This window comes from Argiope bruennichi, chromosome 5 (assembly GCF_947563725.1).
Source record: "Argiope bruennichi chromosome 5, qqArgBrue1.1, whole genome shotgun sequence".
Lineage (NCBI taxonomy): Eukaryota > Metazoa > Arthropoda > Arachnida > Araneae > Araneidae > Argiope > Argiope bruennichi.
In genome coordinates this window covers 61,203,999-61,212,762 of record NC_079155.1, presented here as the reverse complement: position 1 = coordinate 61,212,762, position 8,764 = coordinate 61,203,999, and the positions used below count along the sequence as shown (strand labels likewise).

Below are 8,764 nucleotides of genomic sequence, written 5' to 3'. Positions count from 1 at the left end.
TTACTCTTTATGAAATACAATTCAATATGTAGAAATAAAAATTATATGTACTTAAATATATTGCCATCAAAAGATGATTATTTTATTCACAAAGACTAAAAAAAAAAAAAAAATAAGAACCTTAAAAAAATTTTTATCATAAAAGAAATTCTTGCAAGACCAAAAATCGTTTACTAAAAAGCAATAAATGCTTTGCAATATGTCATATACTTTTAGCTCTTGCTTAATACTTCTCTTACCTTTTTTTTTTTTTTTTTAATCTTAATTTAGAGCTATATTTTTATTTTGAGCTTAGCTTCAAAATGTTTTAAAAAATAAAATTTCAATAAGCATGACATCAATTTAAAAAATTCATTATTTTTATATTTTAAAAAAATATCTTTTGTATGATTCTTTTAAATGATCATTTAACCCTAAACAATTAACATGTAATTGTTTTTCATTAGATAATGAAGCATTTATTATATGTATTTCTCTGTATTGAAATTTCTCTATTCTAAAAAGTTTTTTCTCCCTTCCTTTCAAAGCATTTGCTTTTCAAAGAATGCCATTTAAAATTATATTTAGGAATTTAATTATATTTAGTGATTTCACTGAATATAATTTACTTTTCATTTCTTAGTAAGTTTTACAAATTACTAAAAATACTTTAAAAAAAATTCTTTTAGAACAACAGAGTTGAAAGAAAAATTAAATTTGTTTATAAATATTATATAAGGTTCTATGGAGGATGTCAACTGAATTATGGTTTAAAATTCTGTTATTTACTGAATTTTTAAATTAAAAAGTAAAACATTTAGACTTTTTTAAAAAACCTCAATTTTTCCATCATTTACTTAAAATTTGCTTTGTTGCATTCAAATAGGAAAAGTCTCATATTTGATGAATAAACTTGCATATTATGCATTACTGATAAATTTTTAATGCCTATAAATAGCCCTAGTGTTGCTTCAAACGGGACGTTAATATAACCAAAACCAAACCAAACCAAAAATTTTAATGCCTTCATGGCATATGTTGCATCTCTTTTATATAAGCTATTAGTATAGGTTATAGTCTGCTTGAAATGACCAAAAATATTCGAGAAAATATTAGAATGCAACTTAATAATTATTAAGAGTCATTTGGAATATACAAAATGTAAATCTTTAATCTGTAATATAGGTGAAACATTGATCTATATCTGGTATAACAGATTAATTTGGTTTGATTTATGTTAAGATAAATTTTTAAAGATAATTTGATAAATTGCTTTTATATTTATTTTCTTCCACTCAGATGCATATCACACAATTATATAGATACATAAGCTTGGAAAAGAGTAAAATATTGCTTACAAAGTATGAAATTAGGCATTCTGTAGAATGCTTAGAACTAGAATACAATGTTTGAAATTATTCATATTTCACACATTTCCTAGGCATTCTATAGAATGCCAAATGAGAATTTTTTATGGTTCATTATTTTTTCAGAATAAATTGCATTTTTGCGGAATGCATGCCATTTATATAAATAGTTTTATCAGGATCTTTTTTAATACTTTGCTTAAATAGCGTCTGTCATTTTATAGAATGCTTAAGTATTATATACAATGCCTACGGAAAGTATGTAATAATTCTTATACTTTACCTAAAAACGGTCCGACATTATTACAATGAATAGGCTTTCTATAGAATGCTGGCATTTCATACTTTGCCAGTAACATAAATATCGAATGAACACATACACCGAACAAGGCTACACAAAATTAATCGAGAATTGGTACAATAATTAATCGATCACGAGAGATTACTAATTGTTAATGTAAAAAAACAAATTTGAAGCAAGGTTAAAAGCCACACGCTATTTTTTTATAATTTTTTTTTCTTGTTGGATTTAAGTTAAACAAGCAATAACTGTTAGGGCATTGACGCTTTGTGACTGTTTTTTCTAAAAGTTTCTTGCAAAATATTCCGGGCAAACTGTAATCATATCATAACAAGCTTTTATATGACATTATTATTCTAATTTTTTTTTAATGAAATTCAGCATTAATCTCAATCTCGATTGATTTACGGCTTTTATTTAACATGATAATGTTAATAAACTGGTTTAGTATTTGTAAATTGCGAAATACATAAAAGAAAGAAAAAAAAAAAAAAAACACGAGCACAATCCTCTACAGGGTAGATGGTTGGATTTAGAGCTACCGAATTAGGGATAATTACATCTTGGCTATAAGTGTCCCTAAGAAAGAGTTTTTCAAAAATTTTATTAGATTTTTAATTAAATATATCTCGTAATTTTAAAGTTTTTCCTCAATAACTTTGAAATATATTATGGATAAAAATAATTTTTTTAAGAATTAAAAAAATATATATCTTTTAGTGATTTCAAAATCTTACAGAAATAAAATTGTTTCCGTACAATTTTTTATCTACGTTTAATAAATATTTTTCAAAAAATGTGTAAGTCTGTTTCACAGCAATATTATTTTTAGTAAATGTGATTATATGCATGTGTGTTGCAACTTTTGTGGGAAGTTAACTTTTCTGTAATTGAAAGTCAATTTTTAAAAATAATAAAAAATAAGAATCTTAGAATTTATGAATTCTGAATTATTGTAATGTTATGATGTTTCAGTCTAAATGTTGAATCTTTTTAAATTTTTCCTTCAAATTAATTATAAGTAAAAATAATGATTAAAAAATATGTGCTTATAATTTTGTTTACGTCACATGTTAAAATTTTTTTTTTCCCAGAAAAATTCTTGGCATGCCTATATCGGTTGTAAAATTAGCATTCAATTCCATTTGTTCCAATATTACTGTTTATTTAATAGTTCTGAAACGATTTTATTTCCACATCCATTAACACTAAATATTGAACAACAGTGTTACGATATTGGCTTTCAACATCATGAAAATGCCGTGCTTGCCGTATCTTGAGCTAATATGATAGAAATTCTTTCATTTTCTATTTATTTTGAGATAAACGTATCCTATTTACCATTACTTTTATTGATAAAATACACGACTTTGAAGTATAATGAAGCATATACGTGTAGACTGACTTTAGAGTTCCATTTTATGAATTCAGTTTAAACTAAGGATTCCGTTATAATTTTTTAATGTAAGTAGTATTCATTAACTATGCTTAATAGTGCTAATAATACTAATCTGCCTTAATTATACTTAACAATTCTTTATTACGGAAAAAAAAGCATTTTTTTAACAAAATAATTTTTGCAAAAGCATGAAAAGTAGCTTTGATCACTATTTTCTTATTGCATCTAAATTTTGCATTTGATGTTGCAGCATATGTAATTTTAAAATAAATGCAATACCAAAGAGACAGTTCTCCAGCTCCAACCACTTATTCCATTTCCGTAATTTTTATTTCATATGAAATTTTATGATTTCTACATATATCATGAATGGTCGCGTGAATTAGCATCTCAATTTTCGAAAGAAATTTCATAAACACAACTTCACCGTTCAATCTACATACAAAAAAAGTTATAACAGAATTTCTCGATTTCAGTTATAGTTATTTTTTATTTTATTTAAAATCTCATGACGTCTCAATACGTCACCATTGGTTACCTGCCGCTTTTCCTCTCAGTTTAAAGAGATATTGCAACTTCTTTGCTTTTACACGAGCTCCAACTTTAATAACTGGACAAATTTCGTAAATTTTATTCGCTAATTTTACCAAGAGTTAAACTATATTTTGCAAATATAGTTTAACTCTTCCGTCTCTAATAGGCATATATATCCCGGAGATTACATTTCATTCTCTATTGGTTAAATAATTCCTACTTTTATATAGACTATTGTAGAAAGAACCATTTGTATATGGAGGCTAGAATTTCAATCATACAAAAATCTGTTTCAAAGAACTAAAATAGTACTTTTCTTTGTTGTGGTGAGATGCAGCCAATCAAATTTGATAGAAATTGCGTACTTAAATGTTACTTATGTAATGGCTAACAGTTGGTTGCTAAAGGTGATTAATTATTTAATTTGAATCTTAACTACATGCAGATATAATATCACACACACTTTTTTTTTAAACTTTTTAAAATTTAATTTTAAAAAATCTGAACGATTTAAAACATTTTTTCCCCCTTAAGTAAAGAAGACAAAAAAATTAAATTAAACGATTAGCATTTCAACTTAAATAAGTTAAAACAACGAATTAAAAAAGTGTAAAAATAGTTGTTCTCCATGACTTTGTTTTACTTAAGTAAATAGAATCACATGATTTCTGTCTGAAAAAATAAATCCAGGTCGGCATATTATGAATTTTTTTATGTGTATCAATTTTGAAGGTTTTAAAAATGATAAAGTTTAAAACTAACAATGATTAGTTTATTCAATGCTCCTTTCACATCTTCGATAATACTGTCAGAACGCCCAGTTGATGAATGCTTTATCTTTTATGATGTGGACAAAAATATTTCAAAAATCTAGTGACGAATTTGACAGGTCACACTCAAATTCATTATCATATTTCCTATGCTGATATTTTAAACCAACATATTTATTTATCCTTATTGTTCTTACTATGCTATGACTAATGCAACTTTTTTTTTAATGTGTTCTGTGGAAAACCAATTAATTTAAGGAAAAAAGGATGATAAAAGTTATCTATTTTACGTCTACAATAAAGCAGGAAGTAAGAATGACTTAACAAATTTTCCTTCTGAAATGCATGATTGATAAAAGGAGAAAATGACACTTTAAATATTCCTTTTTCGATAACTTGTATCAGTTACTTTGTTCTGAAAAGTTCACTAAAAGGTTCGTAACTCCTTGCTTCTTTATTTTTTATGTTAATTCATCCATTTACGGAACATTGAAACTATAAAATGGATTTTTTGTATTATATATTAATTTTCTTCAATAATGAGAGCATTAACTCTCTTCAAGGAAATATATTTACATAGCTTTCTTTCAGAAAAGACCAAACGATTTTATATTTCTAAAAAGAGGCGTATATGATTCTTTATTGTATGATGTAATTGTATATTTTTTATAATCTAAAGATTAATTAGAATATTTTAAGATTTTATTTTTGGAAAGCTGATTATTAATTTTGAAAAATAACGTTTCTTTATTGTAGCTTATTTTAATATTATTCTTGATTGATTTCTATTATTATCTATTGTCTATCTATTTCTGTTATTCTTGATTAATATTTTATAACAATTTATTTTTAAAAAAATTTCATTACGATTCCCTTGGGAAAAGGTTGCTGCCTCCAATTACATTAAGTTAATTAATCTCTTAATTAATTTACAATAAACTGAATTAATCCACTTGATAGTCACGGTAATAAACGCCAGAAGTAATTTGTATCTTGTTCTAGTATTTTAATTCAGAGTCATAGAGATTTTGCATTTTTTTCAAGCAATTAATACTTTGCTGCATTTCTTTATCTCAGTGAATTTATTATGTTCTCCCATATGATTGTTCAAATGACTTTGAAAAAAATTTGATTTATGAAACAGTTAATCAGAAACAGAAACTAAACTAAAACGTTGCTTCAAATACTGGATTTTAATGGCGGAAGACCTAAAAACATATCATCGTTAGCTATGTGGACAATATCAGGCTACAATTATTGCACTAAAGAAGTATTACCGACTACAACTGAAAACAATAAATAAATATATGTGGTATAGTAACTTTTTAGCTACACTAAAAGAGTTTCACCAAGTTTGTAATAAATTTGTTAAATAAATTACTACCTAAATTATTCAAACTCTGCATTCAAAATTATGACTATGTAATCGTTTTCATTTTTTCGTAGAAACGTATCGTTTTCATTTTTTTTCTTTCAATTACTATTCGCTGCAAAAACTATATAAATTCAGATGCTTCTAAATTTTTAATAGACTTTATATAAAGATTTCTTGATAGAAGGATGATTAAAATAGTTATTCATAGAATATTCATATATAACACATTAACTCCTAGACATTCGAAATTACTTACTTTCCTAATAAGATGGCAGATCTTATTTGGGATAATTATTATTATTTTAATCCCTAGAATAATAAAAGGACATTTGAGGTAATGATGCGTTTTCAAGTGATTTTTGCCTTTTAAATTATTTAATACTTTCCCTTGATTGCAGAAATAAAGTTAGAAATTTAGTAATTCCATAGCGAATCAGACTCCTCATTGTATACGAAGGGGGTAAGAAAAATCATTGCATGCAACTGAGGAGGATAAAACTCACTTTTTGAGAGGAATATTAGCTGGCAATAACTTTGATTAAAAAAAATAATTAACCATAAGAAAGCATGCCCAAAAATGAAGATAAGGGAATTCATATTCAAGATCTAATTGTTTCTTAATAAAGTACATTAGTTTTTAAAGTCTAAATTTATATTGAAAAATAAATACATGGGGGATCTAATGTTAATTTACAAAATATTTTCTCCACCCTTCTTAAGAAACAACATCATTGTATCTTTTCCGCATTCTATATTGATCGTGGCAGAACTATAGTAAATTTTTGTAGTATTAAATGTAATTTTTTACGCTTTTGTTGCACACTCATTCTCCTCGGATTGGAAGCACATCTGAATTCCTGCTCGTTGCTATAATTCTGATTTAACAAATATTTTAGGTAGGAAATTACACTGAAAAATCAGTTTTTGGTGAGCACATCGAATATTTTTTATTTATTTGGATTTCTATAAGTTTCTTTTATAAAACTTTTTCTCTCAACATTCATTTTATATAGCTTCCACGATAAGAGCATGCATTTGTTCATTTAGACTAACATGCCATTCTGGCGCAATCTATGTTCTTATTAAAATACTGCAACCTAAAATAAAATATAGCCATATTATTTCTAAAATTAGATAGCGCAATTAAATCTCAAGAGTCTCATAAAAAGTAGACTCAAATATTAGCGATCTTTTGACGGTCATTAAAAGAAACTGGAAACAACATTTTTTTACAAATACCTTTGCAAATTTTTAACAATGAAAGAAAGCATCAACCTCTGAATAAAAAAGAAGCTAAATAATACTTGATTTTCTTTAATTAAGTGTAAAATTAATTATTATGAGTTATTTTGAATCCAAATGAGAGATATTGGACTTGACCCCCTGTCGGATTTGTCTTGCCTCCCCTTCGGCAATATCTGCTGCCGTCTCTGTCCGAAGGTCTTGTCGACGTCAAGTAAAAAAACCCTCTAGATAACCATATCTGAGTTACTTGCGTCTAATCACTCGGCGTAATTGAATGACCTTCGTAGCGACAGCTTAGAAGTAGGAACTGAAGTTGAATCCTGATGATCATCTCCAGCCATTGTAAAACTTCTCTTTTAAGAGGTAGGCATTGGCATTGAAGTGGACATAACTCGATCTCCCCTATACACATTAGGAAAGCAAGAATTAACCACTGATAGGGAACTTTTGAAATGAGCAAGCCGACGGGGATATTTCCGGATAATTGATTATTTGTTTTTGTCTATTATGCTATATGATACTTCCAGTAAAAATCATAGCATGCGGAGTTCGTTGGTTGTAATTTTCAATCTACATTTAAATTAATACTATAGCAAATGGAATGGAATATTTAAAATTAAAGCACTCACTTTTATATTTCAGAGCAAAAATTAAATAATATTTTGAAATGTCTATAAATATTATTGCTTAAAAGCGAAGCATTTCTTATTTTAATGATATATAATATTGAATATATGTTTGCTTACAAGATTGTTTTTAGAGTCTTAAATATCGTTACATTGAAGTTCCATAGCATCACGTGTTGTTTGTGTCGCTCGATAAATTTTACGAAAGTTTACAATTCTTCGCCTCTATTTTCACTTTCTTCTTTCTATCCATGACTTTAGGCCTTTCCTAGGGGCAAGTTATTGCCTACTCATCAAAAGAGAATACGATGGACATAAAATTGTGTGCACCAACCGAAGCCTGCACTCCTTTTCATTTATTTATATTCATTACACAAACTAATTTCGGATTTAAATAATTTCTTCAAATGTGTCTTACTTTTATATTGACAACTAATTATAGTCTGTTATTTTCTATAGGCGATTCAAGGTCAAATTTTCTACCGCGTTACTGGAACCAGACAACCAATAACGAGGTAGAAAATGTGACCTTGAACCGCCTATTGAAAATACACAGACTTTAAGTACCGGATATTGATGTATTTTTATTTTATTGTACTTTAAAAGGAGTGAGAAAAAGACGACAGCCAAAAAATCACTCTAGCGCTATACGCTATAAATTTGAGTGAGTTTCTTCTAATTTTCATTTGTTTTATTTTCCATTTCAATCTATCTTACAAAAAAAAAATGTAAAGCTGACATGAAAAGGCTGGCAGTTCAATTATTACTTATGACACATTGAATAGGGATTAATTGGTAGATAATGACCATAACGATCCTTTTGATAAAGACTGCAAATGGGTGTCAAACCTTACCCTTAAAGATAAATTTGAAACAAGGTTTGTTTGTAGAAGAGATTATTTTCTTCGATTTTCTTGGCTGATATAAAATCTGCAATTTATCGTATGCGACTGGAGGGAAAATACAGACCAGTGTGCCTCTGATTTGAATTCATCACTCAGTATTACTGGAATTTTATATTGAACAAATATTTACAGCCTAAATTTTGAGATAATACAAACTAATATTTATCAAGCAAATTTTAAAGATAATTATTATAAGTAAATTACACTTTAGGTAGGAAATAATGCTCCTACGAAATTTTGAGATCATTTTGTTATTATAACCT

At 27.0% G+C, this 8,764-nt stretch overlaps 1 protein-coding gene across 2 annotated transcripts in view; it reads left to right on the top strand.

Annotated features, from left to right (window-relative positions):
* The first annotated feature begins 3,039 nt into the window (after positions 1 to 3,039).
* Positions 3,040 to 8,764, top strand: part of LOC129969525 (prostaglandin reductase 3-like) — a 30,304-nt gene continuing 24,579 nt past the window's right edge. The window contains exon 1 of one of the 2 annotated variants that reach the window (XM_056084134.1): positions 3,040 to 3,111. The gene's annotated coding sequence lies outside the window, so the exon portion shown is untranslated. Of the gene's footprint in view, positions 3,112 to 4,578; positions 4,785 to 8,764 lie in introns of those variants that run through there. The other variant, XM_056084133.1, reaches the window with a different exon arrangement.